Source organism: Rhinopithecus bieti, unplaced genomic scaffold, assembly GCF_001698545.2.
Source record: "Rhinopithecus bieti isolate Rb0 unplaced genomic scaffold, ASM169854v2 scaffold_27006, whole genome shotgun sequence".
NCBI classification, from domain to species: Eukaryota; Metazoa; Chordata; class Mammalia; order Primates; family Cercopithecidae; genus Rhinopithecus; species Rhinopithecus bieti.
In genome coordinates, this window is record NW_016813373.1 from 3,405,710 (window position 1) to 3,423,701 (window position 17,992).

The 17,992-nt window shown below is 39.5% G+C and overlaps 1 protein-coding gene across 2 annotated transcripts in view; it reads left to right on the forward strand.

Annotated features, from left to right (window-relative positions):
• CUNH1orf21 (chromosome unknown C1orf21 homolog) overlaps positions 1 to 17,992 on the forward strand; it is a 253,360-nt gene that overhangs the window by 171,119 nt on the left and 64,249 nt on the right. The gene's annotated exons all lie outside the window — the stretch shown is intronic.

A 17,992-nucleotide genomic window follows, 5' to 3' on the forward strand; every position in this document is an offset into this window, starting at 1 on the left:
TTTCTGAAAACCACAAGGAGGAAATCTAGGAAATCATGGGAAGCTCTGTTTCCTTCCCCACGAAGCAGTGTACACATGTGCACACACATGCACATAAACACAGGAATGTTCTCTCTCACATACAAAGTTGAGAGAATAAAGCCAAATGTGTTTTCTCTTTTATTTTGGCAGCATTTTAGATATTTAAATTTGTAGCTATCTTAAGTTAATCTAAAAAATTGAATAGATGAAATGAGCATATCCTATCCTTTATGAGGAAAATAATCAAAATACTGGAGTATGCTCCTCTCTAGAAAGATGGTGTGGGGAATATCAGACAAGAATCTCAGTAACAGCTGTTTGACATTTGTAACAATCTGTAATGTTGACCCAGGGCATCAGAAATGTGCTGCTCCAAGGCAGACAAGTTATACCATTGGAAATGGATACCTGCTGCGGCCACGGCGGCACTGGCTGCTGTCCCATCAGTACCCACTTAACCATCTCCTGCTCCTCCTGACCGTAGCAGAGGCTGCTGCAGACTAGCTGAGGCTTTTACTCTCTGCTGGGTCTCACAACCTGGTCTGTTTCCCAAAGACCTGATTATACCGTCTGGTACCTCAGGCTGTGTGATCTTAGAAAATGAGAATCAGGTGATACAAGATACTGGTTAGGCAGGTTAATGAAGGTACCTCTAGGAAATGTAGTAATCCATATCTCAAATCCCCAACACACACACACACACACACACACACACACAGGGAGCATGGGCTGGTTAAATTGGCCCCATAAGAGGAAGTGAACCGTCTGGCAGTGGTGCCTGACCCACCTCAGTGTTTTAGTGGGAACTTACATTTATTCATTCATTTTATACCCATTGCAGACTCTTTAGAGAAGTCTACCTGGAATCTACACTAAGCACTTAGCCAGAATGGGCAGTTCTCAAGAGGTCTGTAGACAGAATTCAGGGAGTCTGTGAACTTCCATGAGAAGAAAAACAAAAAAAAATACATCTTTATTTTCACTAACCTTTAACAGAAATTTTAGACTTTTGATTTGGACAGATTTGCAGGGTACTTTCCTTTGGAGAAGGAACTAAGGTATTCAGCAAATGACACCGTCATTATGAATGTAGGCAAGAAGCCAGTGGTAATAGCAGTACCTGTGACTTTTCAACAATAAAAGTCACAGTTGTTTTCATACCACGTTAAAGTTGTTGAAATATTAATGCTCATGACTCCTTTAAAATTACCATAGTTATCAGACCCACTAGTATATCTTCTTATTTAATACATTAATAAAGAACATATATTACTCTATCACAATTTTTTTTCTTAAAAATATTTTGATTATTATTTCTTTATAATTTTGGGCCTTTCTAATGCTATGTGTTTGTTTTAGGAATTTAAAAATGCTATTCTGAGAAGAGGTACATAGGTTTTACCAGACTGTCAGAGGAGTACATGGCACAAAAAGCTAAAGAACTCCTGGGGTGGTGGGCTCAAGTCCTACTCAGTCTCCTAGCCGTGGAACTCTAGAACAGCAACGTCTAAGACTCAGCTTTGTCATCTGCAAAATGGTTTAAGATGAGTGATGATTTTGGTGAAGTGGATGAGAATCTCAGTCAAGGGACGACTTCTCCCTCTGGTTACATTAAAAAGTGTGAAGCCTTCTTTAAAGCACTTTGCTTTTAAATTAATGAAGTAGAATCATTAAGAAATCACCTGAAATCTTCAAATGTGTCTATTTGCATTTGTCTTTTCAGTCAACAGTAGTGTTGTAAAATATACTAAATTTATATTTAAATATATGTATTAAATATATAAAGTAAAACATATTACATACACTAACATTTTACCTTTTAGTTGTTGCATTTTAAAATATTTTGTAGTCTCTAGTTTTCTGGTAAGGAGATAACATTATATTCCTTAGTCATACTTTTCCCTGTGATATAACATCTTTGGAGTTTTTTTTTTTTTTTTTTTGTTTGATTGTTTTGTGATGTGTAAAATTCAGGAGACTGCCAACCAGGCAGTTCTGGAACATTCCTGGCAGATGTTTTATCTCTAGTCTATCACTTTTCCTTTTAATGAAAAATTCATCACTACAGTCCCAATATGAGGAATTTTCCTATTTATTTTATGTATACAAATAGTATACAAAATACTAGATTTAGATAATGTATAAATGTTTTTATATTTCACTGGAAATATCCAATTATACACAGACTCTCTGGCATACGATGGTTTGATTTATGATTTTTCAACTTTACGATGGTGTGGAATCATTCTGTTTTTCACATTCAGCACAATATCCAATAAATTATCTGAGATATTCAGCACTTAATTTTAAAATAGGCTTTGTGTTACCTGATTTTCCCCAACTATAGGCTAATGTCAGTGTTCTCAGCACATTTAAGGTAAGCTAGTTTAAGTCCTGATGTGACAAAATGTAGTAGTTGGTTGGGGTTGTAATAGATGTTTTTCCTTAAAGTCCCAATGGCTATTGAATCTCGTTTTGTAAAAACAAATGGTATAAGTGTTTAAGAATAAAAAAGATTTAATATCAGGGAACGCATATAGTGCTAGATGAGATTGTAAAGATTGTTATTGTCTATTTTAAAAAAACTTTTAGCAGGAAAGTAAATTAATTTGTTTTAATTTCATGCACTGCTCAGTTTCTTCACCCAATACAAGAAAAAAAGAGGCAAATTATAATACTGTTTAGAACACACTTGCTAAATTTCTCTTTGCTGCCTTCTTAATTTTATCTGGCAGGGCTGCAAGACAGGAGTTATAGCAGTAGACATGGCTGTCGTGAAGTGCTTTCATCTCTTCAAGTTGTGGGGATTGTTTTGTTTTGTTTTGTTTTGTTTGTTTTTTGAGGCAGGATCTCATTCTGTCACCCAGGCTGGAGTGCAGTGCTGCAATCATGGCTCGCTGCAGCCTTGACCTCCTGGGCTCAAGCGATCCTCCAACCTCAACCTCCCATGTAGCTGGGACTTCAGCTGCATGCCACCTAGCCTGGCTAACTTTTCCATATTTTTTGTGGAGATGGGCTTCACCATGTTGCCCAGGCTGGTCTCAAACTTCTGGGCTCAAGTGATCCTTCAGCCTCAGCCTCCCAAAGTGCTGGGATTACAGGCATGAGTTGCTGCACCAGGCTGTCTTCTGGTTTTGTAAAGATGGATTTCCTGGACTTGATTAAGCCATAACTGGCTGTCTGGAGATTGAGATAATTCAGTCAGTGACATGATGAAATAAAGAATTTTCTGATAACAAAATAGATTTAGAGAGGATAACTAGGAAACATTTTAAAAGAGCAGTGAAGAGAAACTTGCTATTTCAAATGTAAAATATATGATGAAGCTGAAAACAGTTTAGTGCCAGCATAGGAATCACATAGAACAGAATAAATAGCCCTGAAATGCACAGAAAGACAATATACAGACACATATGATCCCAGGAATACAGGAATCCCATGGGGAAGAGGTAGATTATTCAGCAAACTACACTAAAATAAACTTCAGACACATTACTTAGAGAACTATGTGTGTATTTATTTAAATCGTGTTTTTAAAAAATCTAGGAGAAAAAAATGACTACATAACTAATAATGGGATGGGGAATTATTTTTAAATATAAAAGCAATGGAAGAAACCACAAGGGAAAGAATTATTTGTCATGTATTAGTGAAGATAAATTTGAGTGTGAGTAACAAAACCAACTCAGATTACCACAAGTAAATGCAGAGTTTGCTGTAAAGTGATCTTGGATTAACCTCAGGGCAGGGATGGTCATTGGGCTGGACCTTCTCAAGGCTGAGAGAGAGAAGCAAAGCTAGATTCTGGAAGGACCGGGATCTGGGCAGTGGATCTGAGGATCTTCCCTCACGGGGCTCATCATTAATGTAGTTTTGTTATATCACCCGCATCTGCATCTTTCTGGTCAGCTGCCCCTCCCTGTACCAATCTACCATGTTTGGCAGGAGGGTGGACCCATCACCTCCTCTAGGCAGAAATGAATTGGACAGAAAGGGGATTTGGAGGTCCAGGGTGCGGTGGCTCATGCCTATAATCCCAGCACTTATGCAGACTGGTGGGAGCATCACTCGAGGTTAGGCGTTTGAGACCAGCCTGGACAATGTAGTAAGACGACATCTCTACAAAAAATAAAATTAGCCAGGTGTGGTGGCATGTGCCTGTAGAACTGGCTATGGTGACACCACTGTGATTGAGCCTGGGTGACAGAGAGAGACCCTGTCTCAAAAAAAAGAAAAAAGAAAAAAGGAACCTCGAGGTGATAGAATTAAAGTTTTTTTTTAAACAGAAAGAAAATAAGAGGGCTTTGGGCAGGCCATGGATGATTCATTTGTATACACAAATTTGAAACTTTTTACATGAAATAGGACAGTAAGCATTTAAAAGATAAATACTGCCCAGGAATACTGTTATAATACTGTAATAACTGCAATAAATATTACAGGAAAAAATTAATACCTTTAACATAGAAAGTGTTTTTGTAAGACAAGAAGGATATACCTAACAATGCAGATTTTTGAATGGGCAAAGGATAGGAATAGCTAATTTGCAGAAAAAAGAAAATAGCCTGTATGGAAGGAAGGTAGAAGAATAACCTTATAGTATGTAGTTTAAAAGTGCAGATTTAAGAAAACAATCAGATAATTTTTTCCTAGGAAATTGGTAACTTTTTGTAAATTTTGTTGTGTGTTTTAAAAATCATACTGTCAATTCTGACAAAAGTAGGAGTCAGGCACTCATATTCATACACTGCTGCTGAGAGTGTAAATAGGCACAACCTTTCTGGATGAAGATATTGCAAGCCCAAAAGATGGTCATGTTCAAATTAATAATTATTTTTCTAGGAAGAAGGAAATCAAAGAGATGTACAAAGATGGTTACTACAGCTTTCTTTGTCATGATGAAAAATGGGAATAACCAAATTTCCCAATATTACCCGGATGGTTAATTAATGGCTTATCCATATAATGAGATAGTATAAACCACCAAAAAAGCATTTGCTCAAAGAAATGTTTGATTACATAATTCCAATTTTGTAGATAAACAGCAGAGAGAGAGAAAAAACTGACATGGGAAACATTCCAAATTTTAATGGCACTCAATTGGTAGGATAACAGGCGATTTGTTTTCTACAGTGAAATATTGCTTTGGTTATAAGAAAAACAACAGCGACAACATATTTGGTATTTATACCAAGCAAAATATACATTTTTGTCATTTGACCTGGAGAAAGACATGTCTGCTCAAGAATAAAGTTATTTCCCTGAATCCTGGCATATTGGTTAAGAAGGACTCAGAGAGTCCATCTAAAGCTCTTGGTCTACTCCTGGTGGTCATAATAGGTGCTCAATAAATGTCCATTGTGCATGTCTAAAGGCCCCTCAAGTCTAATGATGATGGCTTTTCGATTCGTAATACAATCTGGGTACGACTTGTCACAGATATGAGGATGAGGGATGGTGTATTTTTTTTTTGATTTTAGAATACGAAAAAATAAAATTTAGTTCTAACACTGTTTATTCATAAGTCCAAGGGGGAAAAAAACTACTTCCATTTTTTTTCTTGAGAATATCTGCTGGATTTCCATTAATAATCCTAGGCAAAGAGGTTATTTCATAGGTTGTTTTTAAATGATTTTTTAAACTAATTTAGAATTCACATAAGTTTCATTCTATTTTTTTTTTAACCTACAGAAGTGAGTGCCTACTTACTGTTTTTCCTGGCTCTGTGCCATACATGCTGAATGGACTATCTTACCTTATCTTTACAATCTGGTGGTTAAGGTTCTTATTCCTGTTTTACAGAAATAAGCTTAGAAGTCAAATTAATGAGTAATGGGTTGGCCCTTTGGGCACCGTTTGTTGGAATTCAGGTTTTCAGGCTCTTTCTGGGCTATAGACTTTATTCCAGGCTACCTTGTAGCAATCTGTGAGTCCAGCATCATGTTCTGCTGAGACCCAAAGATCCAGGAGCAGCTTAGAGCTGTAGCTAGATCACCAATGGACTCATCACAAAGCACAACTTGACTCTCAGCTCTGGTACTAAATCCCTTTCCCCTCTGCCAGAAGATCTATCCCAATGGCAGGGTAGAAGAGAAAAGATCTTCCAGGACACCAGAGATGGCGTGCCTCACAGGAGGAGAGGAACAAGGTCATTGTTGTTATTCGTTCAGAAAGAAAAGATGGTAAAACTCGGTTACATCTTGCTCAACTGATTTTCTCAGCTTGAAAGAGAATTAACAGACACTAGGCTTAAGGGAATTAAGAATAAATCAAGACATGAACCATTCCAATGTAGCTACAGTTTCTGCATTAAGGGGATCCTTCTGACAATGCCACAATGGAGAATTATGACACAGAGCCAATTCAGTCATAAATCTTATTCCTCTACCTTCCTTTCTTGCTGGTAATTTTATGCAGCAGGTTGAGAAAGCTACTTTATTCTGAGACAGACTGTATACCAATAATTTTGATAACCTATAAAGAGTTCTGCGATGTCTTTTTCTTCTTGTGTCTTTTCCTTCCTGCCTTGATACCAGTAATTTATAAGGGATCTATATAGTTTGAATGTATTTGAGTGACTTCAATAATACTTTAGTTCTACTTTTTATATGACCCAAGGAAGTGTTTTAGAAGACTTAAGTCAGTGAGATGAAACCCAGTGTCAAGAATTTCAAAAAAAGTAAGGTATGGAGAAAGAAGGTAAAGAAACCACTGGGTGGTTTGGCTAGAGCATAGTAATTGATTGGATATTTTGGTTTTCAAAAATATGAATTACAATAAAATTTTCATGTGTTATTTCAGTTTTCAGTAGCAAATAAATGTTTGTATATCCAAACAATACAATTGATGTATTTTAGTGCGTTTAAAAAAACAAGTGATGGTTTTAACCTCATCTCTTAACTGGCTTATAGTGCCTCATTCATTCATTCATTCAATGAATAAAACAAACATGAATTCAAGGAAATCTGTGTAACAAATGTTTATAAACTTTATGATCTGTCATTTGTTTTCTAATTTATAGAATAAAATCTAAGTAAATAAAATGAAGGACAGTCTCTTAAAATTCGTTATAACTTATTGGCATATGATAGGGTTCTTTTAATTTGATGGTTGGAAGATTCTTGAAAATAGAAGTAAAAATGTAGGCTTTCTATTGTTTACTCTATAGTTCAAAAGTGTGCACGCATGTGTGTAACAAGAATATACACATTTCTCTGATTCCAGAGACAGCTCTTTATCTGGCTGGCTAGAGTGGTCCCTGTCAGCCCCCAGTCTCTATTATTCTGTTGTAATTTCCTCTTCATACTTGTCACCAGCTGACTTGATATTAGGTATGTTTTTGCTCATTTCTCATTTCCCTTTGCCTTCACTGGAATGACAGCTTTGTCAGGGCGTAAGTTTTTTGCCATTTTTCCTGCTCAGCACCTAGAACGATGTCTGGCCTATAACTAGCCCTCATTTTCATTTATATGGAATGAATGAATAAACAAATCAGTTTTCTGCCTCTTATCAGCCGTTTGGAACCAGACATCTCCCCTCCATTTGAGGTCCCTAAGTTATTCCTGGGAAATCTCAGGGACTGGCATCTTCTGCCAGACCTCTGACACCCAAGAAACCATTGGTGGTAGGCAGAGGCCCCTGTGAGCTGCTGCCAGTGTCTGCACTGAGGCAGCCCCTCAGATCCTAAGCTAAGGGCACTGATGTATGTTCACAGCCAGATGCTGCTGATTCTGTCATGGAAGGATCTTCACCGAAGTCCACTCTTCTGTGAAACTGTGCTATGATGTGGGAATAGCACACACTCCACACACACCCTCACACACACACCCTCACACAGTCACATGTATGCACTAACACCTGTTACCTTCTTTACCCAGACTCTTGGGCCAGAGCAGCCTTGTGCCCCCAGTTTTTTTCTTTTGGTGAAACTCACTTTCTGGCTTTACTCTCAGGAGCGGGGCAAGGAGTTGGAGGAAAGAGGACTGGAGGTGGGAGGCTTAACTAAATCAGAAGTTCCGAGTGAGGAAGGCTTCCCTCCAACATGGAGGCATTCTTCTGACTTAGCCAAACAAGCTTCTGGCAGGAAAAATAATTTCCCTGGCACAATGTGGTGCCTCATGCCAATTACCTCTGCGAGGATCAGCCCACTGGCCCTCCAGGCCATCTGGACACAAGGGACCCCTGAGGGGATCTCACTGTAGCCACAGGCTAGGACTCCTGCTAGAGGGAGATAAAGCTTTACCACTTCCCTTCCTCTTTGTCCTGAACTGTACTCTAGAACGATCTGTAAGAAATGTCCTAATGGGTAATTGCTCTCTCTTCTCCCTCACCCCCTGACCCCAAACACACACACAAATCTGAGAGGCATCCACAGTGGTCACCACAGTATGGATTCTCACAGGGTTTTATTTGGCTTCTTGGCCAAATAAGCTGATACAGGTACTTGTTGGATAACACTGTGGGGTGGGTCAGTAGCAGGGGGTGTGAGTCAGGCTCCCAGTTTTAGAAAAGGAACCTGCAGTTCCTGCTGGCATGCCCTCATACCAGGTATACTCTTTGCATATTATCAAAGCATATTCAAAAACCCATTCTTGCTTCCAGAGCAAAAAGAATCAGAGAGCCTCTGCTGGTGAAAGAAGTTCTGTTCCAGAAGGCTGGTGTCTGTCATGGACCCAGGCAGAGGAGAACAGGAGCCTCTGCCAGAGGCCAGGCCAAGCCAAAGAACGGGAATCAGAGGACAGTCCCCTGATTATTTAAACACAAAACAGGAAGGAAGGAACCCTCCACCGTCTTGGCCACCATTGTGACCACTGCCCATTATTTTTTCAGATTTGTGTGGTCAAATCATGATTTTAAATGGAAAATCTTAAAGCTACTGTGTTTTATTTTGGAATTGTTCTGCATGTTGAGGAAGAATGAAGGAAGGGGAAACAGAATCAGACTTCTAAAGAGTGGAAAGGTGATATCTGTATCATATGACCAAGCCTAGGGAAAACACATGAGCTACACTCCCTTTTGAAAATCTGATCCTTATTGTTAAGGATTATTTTAGAAAGGAAAAGATGAATGGAAGACTGTCTTGGCTTAGAAAACCCATTTCTATTTTTTGTCCAACTGAATCACTCTGATAAAAGCGGCCTGAGCATCACAAGACTTAACTAACCTTTATGTCATTTTCCCTCCCACTCTGTTCCCAAAATGGCTGGTATTTTTTTATATTCATTTTTATCTTGCTCCAAACAATATGTAGTTTCTCCTCATTGACAAACGTTCCATCAACTCATGAATTATTGCTGATTCTTTACATGCATGTGAGCTGCTCTCTGCTCCCACCTTTGCACTATCAGATGGAATTTTCCAAGTATATGTCTTAGCCTCCTGACTCTCTTGAATGTCAGTGTGGGGATCATGAACTGTGCCATTATTGTTCTTGTAGTGTTTAGTTAGCCTGAGAAGCTCAATTTATGTTTTTTTAAATTTCAATAGGTTTGGGGGGAACAGGTGGTGTTAACTTACATGGATAAGTTATTTAGTGGTGATTTCTGAGATTTTGGTGCACCCATCACCCAAGCAGTGTACACTGTACCCATTGCGTAGTCTTTTATCCCTCGCCCCACTCCCACCCTTTCCTCCGAATCCCCCAAGTCCATTGTATCATTCCCATGCCTTTGCCTCCTCATAGCTTAGCTCCCACTTACCAGTGAGAACGTACAATGTTTAGTTTTCCATTCTTGAGTTACTTCACTTAGAATAATGGTCTCCAGTTCCATCCAGGTTTATGTGAATGCCATTATTTCATTCCTTTTTATGACTGAGTAGTATTCCATGGTATATACATACCACATTTTCTTTATCCACTTGTTGATTGATGGGCAGTTGGGCTGGTTCCATACTTTTGCAATTGCGAATTGTGTGAGAAGTTCAATTTAAAACCTCATCCCCTTTAAGTTTCAGTTTCCATTTAGGAAGTACTTAGATTGATTTTGGTGATTTTTGGTTATGTATTATTTTCAGTTATTTTGTTTTAACATAAAATACCACCACCAGCTGGTTGACTGTACTACCGGATAATGTAGCTAATGGAGTTCTTCATTCTAGATAAAAATCACTGTGATTTGGGCACAGCTCTGCAGATGTGAAGTGGGGAGTTCCTGTGGAACTTGACCGGCATATGCAGTTGTCCTTAACGGGTTTCATTACAATAAACCCCTATCTTTTGTATGAATTCAGGGACATGTTTGTATGCAAAGTCTCATTTATATCCTGCTTTACCGTTTTGGTTTTCGACATGGTAAGGGTGGCTCTCTCTACAGGCTGAGTTTCTCCAGCTGATTTTCTGTCCCCTCTTACTTACCACTTCTTATTAATTCATTAGCAGCCAGTACAGTAGAAGGCACCTTAGCTTTCTGTTTCCCTTTCCCACAAGCAGCCTCTTTACATCTCCTTCAAAACTCACCAATAAACTTCTACCATGTATGTCACAGAATATAAAATCTTAATGTTCATCAGTAAATTATTCATGATTTCTGTGGCCCTGATTTGTGTAATGACTGCTAATGCTTTCAGAACACTTGATCTTGACAAGGTGAAAAATCGTGCTTTTTTAAAAAAAAATTTCTAGAGTAGTTGCTAGGATTTTTTAAAGCACACCTATCTGATATGCCAGGAATTCCAAAGTCAAAATGTACATAAAACATTAGGTTGTAAGCATCTAGGAATCTTTAGAAAGAAGTTTGGAGGTCAAATGCAGCCATCTACCCAATATAGACTCCCTTTTCCAGCATCCCAGACATAGAGTCCTTTGGCTGCAGATGGCCACTCCTGATGAGAGAGGGAACTCTCGGGTCACCAGGCTGCCCACCTTGGTTGCTGGCCATCTGGGATCCTTCGAGTAAACTTGGGCTAGCTTCTTAAGCTCTCTGTTTCATTCTCTGAAATAGTGATAATAATAGTAATAGTAGCAATAGCAATAATAGCACTAGTAATACTAATAGTATTTACTCATAGAATTGTTGTAAGTGATAAATCAGTTGATACATGCAAAACCATTTGGACAATGCCTGGCAAGAGCCACATACTCAGTCCCTGCTAGTTGGTAATACTGGCCCTGTAGGCAGAATTGTGGAGTAGAAGAAAGTGGATAGACCTGAGTCAGACTGACAAGAATTTGCCAATACCTAGTCCTGTGAACATGAAAATTAAGTTGCTTGATGTTTTCTGAGCTTGAGTTTCCTTGACTGTAAAATGTGGATAGGGAGTCCATCCCTAGTATGTACTTGCTGTCATGATATAGTTTGGATATTTGTCCCCACCCAAATCTAATGTTCAATTGTAATCTCCAGTGCTGGAGGTCAGGCCTGGTAGGAGGTGTTTGGATCATGGGGGAGGATCCATCATGGCTTGGTGCTGTCTTTGCGGTAGTGAGTTATTGCAATATCTGGTCACTTAAAATTGTGTGGCACCTCCTCCCACCCCTACTGTCTCTCCTGCTCCTGCTTTCACCATGTGAAATGCCTATTCCTGCCTCACCCTCTGCCATGAGTAAAAGCTCCCTGAGGCCTCCCCAGAAGCAGATGCAGCTGTGCTTCCTGTACAGCCTGAAGAACCATGAGCCTATTAAACCCCTTTTTTAATAAATTACCTAGTGGCAGGTCCTTTTTCTCTCTCTCTTTCTTTCTTTCTTTCTCTCTTTTTTTCTTTCTGTTTCTCTCTCTTTCTTTTCCTTCCTTCCTTCCTTCCTTCCTCCCTTCCTCCCTTCCTCCCTTCCTCCCTTCCTCCCTTCCTCCCTTCCTCCCTTCCTCCCTTCCTCCCTCCTCCCTCCCTCCTTCCCTCCCTCCTTCTCTTCCTCACTCCTTCCCTCCCTTCCTTTCTTTCTTTTTTTTCACATGTTCTGTCACCCAAACTAAAGTGCAGTGGCACAATCATGGTTCACTACAACCTGAGCTCGAGTGATTCTCCTGTCTCAGCCTCCTGAGTAGCTGGGACTATAGGCGCATGCCACCATGCCCAGCAAATTTTTGTAATTCTTATAAAGATGAGATTTCATCATGTTGCCCAGGCTGGTCTCTAACTCCTAAGCTCAAGTTATCCACCGCCTCAGCCTTCCAAAGTGCTAGGATTACAGGCGTGAGCCACCATTGCTGGCTAATTTTTGTATTTTTTTGTAGACACAGGGTCTCACTATGTTCCTCAGGCTGGTCTCAGACTCCTGAGCTCAAGCAGTCATCCCACCTTGACCTCCCAAAGTGCTGGGATTACAGGCATGAGCCACCGTGCCCAGCCCTTGGGTTTCTCTATAGCAATGCAAGAATGGCCTGATACATGTAGCAAGTGATCAGTAACATGCCGGGTTATTTAAGGGGTTAGCAAGAATTCATATAACATTTGTGGTACAGAGTAGACGTGCATTAAACAATTATGATTAGTCACATGTTTAGTTGAGGAGATTAAAAAAAAGGTTATGTTTGCCCAAGACATAATAGCAATGTGCCTGTCACATTAGTACATAATAGATGTTAGATGACTTTGGAGAGTAATTCAGGTTTGGAACTTCTAGAAACCAAAGAAAAGGCCCCGTAAGATCTTTACAAAGCTAGAGATTAAAAACCATTTACAGTAACCCACTAGAATGAATAAGATGATGTGTGTCAACTCCAAATTTCTAGTAATTTCAATGACAGCAGAACTGCACTGGTTCATATGAGCCAGAAGAAAAGGCAAATTAGAATATTTTTAGGAAAATTCAAACTTTTCATTTCAAATATTACGATATCCTCCCCCTACCCCTTTGCTGTAAAACCTAATTAGCTAAAAGAATCATTGTTAGGTACCTTTTCTGCAGGTAAAGAAACACCTCTAGTGGAGTGTGGGGAGACGATCAGCTTCCTCCCAGCCATTGACCACAAACACTCCAGACCAGCAAGTCTGGAGGCCCCAAGAGCAGGCTCTCCAGAATCCTCCAACGTGACAGGCATGATCCCCAGCTTACCACCTCTAAAAGGTGTCTGTCCCTGGCAAAGATGCCCCTATGAAATTAATTCTTCACTTTACCTTGAATGATTCTTTGATCATAGATTAATGAGATGGTGACTAATGGCAGCTCTGAAATTGCCTGTTTTAATGAATCAATAGGAATTATTTTTAATTAGTACACCAATTATCTATATGTAAATGATGCTCTCTGATGTACTTAAGGCCTCTTGAAAGATTTATTTTCTTAATTCTGTTAAGACTCTTGTTTACAATGCTGTTGTGTTCTCTATAAGAAATCCTTTGCTAAGTAAAGGTGTATTTCCAGCCTTTGTGGAATAATCCAGTTTTAGCAAGATCATCTTGACAAGGGCATTTACCATATTTAGAATAAATTGCAGGGCAGTAGGTTTGCCTAGCCCAGCCTAAGCCTGCCAGTGCCACAGCAAAAACGCATTTTAATGTGTTGCAGAGCTGGTTCTCTCACCCAACCCACTGCCCTCCTCAAAGACACTCTGATGTACAGCTCCCTCCTCCTCCTAATTTTAAGGCTTCAGGGTGGAGCGGGGGAAGGATACCTACTGAACTTTGCCAGACAACCTTGAGCAGGGCGATAGGCCCCTGGGCTGGTATAATCCAAGTAGACTTTATCTGGATGACAGGGTACTGTCAGTGGTGAGATGAAGCCAAAATCTGGCATTTTAGGATCAGTAGATTTGAAGCAAAGGACATAATCAGATCATGTGCCTTAGCCCCAGTACCTCTCAAAGTGTTTTCTCTCCTAAATCTTTTAAAGTTGCTCCCTGAAAAGTAACTTTTGATTCCAAAAGTTTGACTTTGTCTGTTGAACAGATATGTTTCTAGGGTTGTTTGCTTGTTTGCTTTGAGTCAGAGTCTTGCTTTGTTGCCTAGGCTGGAGTGCGATGGCGTGATCTCAGCTTACCGCAAACTCTGCCTCCCGGGTTCAAGCAATTCTCCTGCCTCAGCTTCCCAAGTAGCTGGGATTACAAGCACCCACCACCACCCCTGGCTAATTTGTATTTTTCGTAGAGACGGGGTTTCACCTTGTTGGCCAGGCTGGTCTTTTAGCCAGTCTGGTCTCGAACTCCTGACCTCGTGATCCGCTCGCCTTGGCCTCCCAAAGTGGGGTTTTTTAAAACATGTTCCTTTGGGCCCTTCCCCCCACCCCCAGTTTTCTTTCTTTCTTTTTTAAAATAATCTAAGATCATTTTTCACCCACCAAAAGGCCTTTTTTAGGTTTTCTTTTTTTAGCCCATGTACCAGAATAGTAGTTTCAATGTTGCCAACTGCAAAAGGACCTATGTGTTGTGGATGCTGCTGTAAGCTCTTTTCAAGAACAAACTAAATGGTTTTAGAAAATAGTACATGGAGTAACTCACATATTTTCATGGAAAGCAGGAAAACCCCTTTGCCCCAGGGTTCCAGCAGCTGTCAGATCTTCTAATCATAAGCAACAATTATCCTGGACCTGAGAATGCAAAGAAAAAAATTATATTTGACTTAGTAATTTTCAAAGAGTAATTATAACAAATGGTGTTAGGTTGTTCACTCCACCTTTTAAACAGTAGTTATATAGCAGTAGCTCTCCCTGTACCACAGGAATGTTCCCATAAACTTGGATAAACTACATAGGAATAACTCACATTTTCATCTGCACAGTTTATCAGTCAACAAGTGTTCACTGAGTTCCTTTTGCCTAGCACAGCCCTAGCAGCTGCATAAAATATCTGGGCAGCATGTAAAGACATTGCCTCCTACTTCGAGTCATTCACCCCATATGGGAGAAGCGATGTATGAAGCAGCGAGGGAATAATGAAGGCAACATAGTGATATCTTGGTAAGTTGTCATTTGTCTACACAGCGCCTTTCAGCACACACAAATGATTCTCCTTCATTTTCTTTTAAGAAGCAGGTATTAAAAGTGTTGCAAACTTGTAACTGCTGGACTTAATCATCTTTATTCATTCAAAAAATTTAAGCATTTACTACTAAAATTATTTTGTGTAGCTGTGGCACTGTTCAACAACAAATAATTTTGTAGACCACTAATGAAAGTTCAGAGAAGGATGTATATTTGTACATCCTTATATTTGTGCTTAATTCCTAATTATATAGACTTTGGGGTAGTTCTGCATATTGTATGACCTTTTATGTTTAACTACATCACATTTTCTGTTTTTGACTGAGCCTACGTGACCAAAATTGTGTCAGTTCAGCATAAGCGGTACTCTGCTTTCTAACCTTCCTAGTCCTGTGTATTTTCTGCATCATGATTTATTAACAAGTACTTAGGTCATTTAGCTGAATTGTGGAGCAAGAGAGTTAGAACTAAGATTCCCTGATTGCAAAGGTTTTGGTTCTTTGCTTCCTGTATATTAGAGATTATCTTAACTACTATGAGACGCACATCTTACCATCATCGATAATGCTCTAGAGACACTGCCACTTTCTTTAGGTTTAACATCTACATTGTGTTATCTTTTAATCACGTTCTTAAAAGTGACAGGAGAAAAAACAATGGTGATAAATGCTTCTGCATGAATAAAAATTAACTGCACATGTAATGAATACAACTTATTTTAAAATGTCTTCTGCAGCAAAATATTGTGTTGGTTAAAAGTTACCAAGCTGAGGTTAAATAGGTTTTAATTAAAAATTACAAGCTCACCCTACCCCAAAGCACTACCACATGCAACTCTAAAATGCCAGATGGACAAAACCTTAAAATTGTTCAACAGCACCCCCTAGCATACATAATTTCAGGCTGTCAGACTAGAAAGTAAATTCCCAGTGTCATTTTTTACATGTCTGGTTACATGGGCACCTTCTTGACATTATTCCTGAATTGAATGTCTGAAGGTAATTATAAGCAGAGAATAGTGTAATCTAGCAAAATGATTTCTTGTGAAAATATTTTCAAAATGATTTTACTTGAACTCTAGCTATCCTCTATCCATTGTCTTTGCTTTGGTTGGCTGGTTCAAGGAGATTTTTGTTTTCTTTTGGAACAAGCCATCTAGGAAAGAAAATACAAGGTTGGGGGAAGTTCTTAAAGAAGATTGTGGAAATCCACAAGGTGGATGGAGAATATTTAACTGTCTTTCGTGAATTTTAGGAACACAGTCTTAGGGGTTTGGGATCCTGAGCAGTTTAACCACTCTGTGACTTAGTTTCCTCCTCTATAAAATTGAGAAATGGTAATAGTACTTGTGTTATAAGGCTGTTGTGGTTAGTGTGCACAAAGTAAATTCTCAGAGGTGATCAACAGTCATTGTTAGCATTATTTCACCATGGATGCTTGAATGAGGTCAGGATCTACAACCTGGGCTCTGACACTGGAGATACCGGAATTCAAACCCTCTGAGAGACCTTGGGCAAATTGCTGAAACTTGGTTTCCTCATTTCTAACTAGAAGTAATCATAGCAACTACTGCTTACTACTCTAGAGTTAGAATATATATGCAAAGTGCCTAGACCGGACTAGGTGGAAGAGATAGAACACAGCTGTTGGTCTTACAGAATAATAATAATATTTATTTATTTATTTATTTATTTATTGAGACAGAGTCTTGCTCTGCCACCCAGGCTGGAGAGCAATGGCATGATCTTAGCTCACTGTAACCTGCTCCTCCCAGGTTCAAGTGATCTCCTGCCTTAGCCTCCCGAGGAGCTGAGACTACAGGAACGCACCACCACACCTGGCTAATTTTTGTATTTTTATTAGAGACCAGGTTTCACCATATTGGCCAGGCTGGTCTTGAACTCCTGACCTCAAGTGATCTGGCCTCAGCCTCCCAAAGTGCTGGGATCACAGGTGTGAGCCACCACACCTGGCCTAATAATAATAATTCTCTAAGGCTAAGAGAACAGGAGACAATAATACTATAACGTTCTCTAAATTGGAAAGCTGAGAGAGTGAAGAGTTGGGTTTCTTAGCAAACCCAAGAAAGCCAGTTATATGTAGAATGAACCAGCGGCTCAGGAATTGCTAGCACTAGGGATCTCTGGAAACCTTAGCTAGAGTCTTTTCTAATTCAGCCATCACAGGACACATGTCACCTCTGCCATGTTTCACCTGCTGCTGACATGGCACACAGTCCAGAATTAGAAGGTGAAGTTTGAAAATTCACCTGTTTTCATTCTGCTGCCTACAGAAGTTCCACAGTAGAAAAAGGAAGGAGACCTGGATCAAAGAATAGGCTTTAATTATGCCACTAACAGTATGACCTTCATCAAGTCCTTTACTCTCTCTAGACGTTAGTTACCACTAATGTAAAATGAAGGACTAGACTAGACTACCCTTAAAAGTGCCATCCTTGCTCTCAAACCTCATGATATTAGAACAAAAAAGTATTTCAGGACAAGACTCTGAGGTTGACCTGGTTATTTTTCAGAACAGAATAATATTATATTCTGATGTTATTCATGAGGATAATTAATAGTATCTGAGAATTATTGAATATCCACCATGTTTCAGGTGCTTGCACTATCTTACTTAATCTCATTTGATATAATAATAGTGTTTTGTGAGAGAGATTCTGTTATCTTCGGTCTGCAGATTAAGAAACCAAGGCTCTAAGAGTTTAAGTTACTCACAAACTTTACAAACATTAAGTGGCAGAGTCTAGCTTTTAAAGATCTGGCCACCTTCAGAGCCCTGGTTCTCTAGACCTCACCATGCACCTCTTTTCTGAACTCTGGTGCTTCTCCAGAAAGGTCATCACATTCATTCCAGTTCCTATGGTTGCTTTCAGTTTGTAGTATGACTTTATTACCTCCAACTGGAAAATTAAGTGGGGTGTCCCCCGTAAAGTGGATTGGCATTGGAGTTATAAACAAGCCAAGTACCGTATTTCTCTCACAAAGTTGGTTTGCTCTGAATTCTCGAAGTCCACTGGCACGTAAAAGGCCCTGCATGTGTGAAATTACACGTTATTAAAGTCCTGCATATTAAACCTTTACAGGATCCGTAGTTTTCCAT